This window comes from Cynara cardunculus (assembly GCF_001531365.2).
Source record: "Cynara cardunculus var. scolymus isolate 2C chromosome LG 13, CcrdV1, whole genome shotgun sequence".
In the NCBI taxonomy this organism is placed as follows: Eukaryota; Viridiplantae; Streptophyta; class Magnoliopsida; order Asterales; family Asteraceae; genus Cynara; species Cynara cardunculus.
In genome coordinates this window covers 37,971,600-37,973,141 of record NC_037540.1, presented here as the reverse complement: position 1 = coordinate 37,973,141, position 1,542 = coordinate 37,971,600, and positions in this window count along the sequence as shown.

The window sequence follows — 1,542 nt, the reverse complement described above, 5'->3', positions numbered from 1 at the left end:
TGTTACATCTCCGATCGACCACACAAACGACCTCAGTGTGATACCCAAGCACATATATGATGCATTGTGATACCATTGTGGTATCACCGGAGGACGGTGGCCGGAGGACAAGGAGAAAAGAGATGAGAGTTTTAAAATACCTAAAATGTCCTTGCATTAAAATTTTAATTCAAAATTACCAAAATTGTAAATTTTCTAATTTATCTATTGATTTGTGGTTGAGATTGGATCTCATGGTTACCACAAACTAATTAGTTTTCATTTGATTAGGCCCTTATATATATATATATATATATATATATATATATATACTATCTTATTAAGCAAATTTAACAAAAGTCTTAAAGTCTTAAAATTCTAAATGACCAAAATACCCTTTATACTCACTTTTTCACTTTTTCATTTTTTTCACCTCCTCTTCTCCTCACATACACTCACCGTCTCACAATCGATTTTTTTAAAATTATAATTTTAAATTTACACTTTATACCCTTATAATTAATTAATTAATTTACTTTATGTCATTTACTTTTAAATGTTTCATTTTAAACTTTTATCAAATTAACATACATAATCGTATATCAATTAAAACATGTTTAAAAAATACAATTTTATTTTAACAAGTTACACCATTATAATCGTCTCGTTAATACCTTCAAAATGAGTCCAATATTAAATAGTTTTTGACTTAATTATATTCTTATATATTATATATACTGTGAAAAAATATTTTTAATATTTACGATTTATACTTTTATAGTTATTGAAGAGTCTGAAATTTAAACCTAAAGAGGAGATTGAGAGACGAAGAGACTCGAGTTTAAACCCGAAATTGTTGAAAAATAAAATAATGCCAATAAATTAGGAAAAAAAGGAAAAATGGGATACTAAACTTAGAAGATGCCACGTCATCTTTTCAAGTTTCTACCTTATACATATATATAGATTTATTTATATATACTATATATTTTGGGGTTAGGCTGTCTAAATTGCACTGTATAATATGTTTTGAATTAATATGTTCTTGGGTTTTTTTGAAATATATATATATATATATATATATATACACATCTATTAATTCAACCTTAATCTGAGTTTCTGAATAAGAAAGAGGGTAAACAGTTGAAATTTCATTCTAAAACCCATCTTTTTTTGTCTTTTCATGGCTTATAATCTGTCAAATTTGTAGTTTTCTATATTGGTTTTGAGTGTTTATCTTAAAACTCAAGTTTTTTGGTTCTTTGTTCTTGGTGTAAATCGAATACATTTGTGGAGTCGTTTAAATATATTTGATTTTAAATATATTGGATTTTAAACTGTCATACAATTATTTTCATCGATAGTCTGTAATTGGAACCATAACTCTTATTTATTCAAATTGTATTAATATGTAAAGACCAAGTGTAAGTGTGTAACCTATATCATCGTTAAATCTTATCTTGTAAAACTAGTGGAACTTCAAAATCGTTAAAATTCATGGCTCCCGCCTCATTGCGCGGGTACACAACTAGTATATATATATATATATATATATATATATAT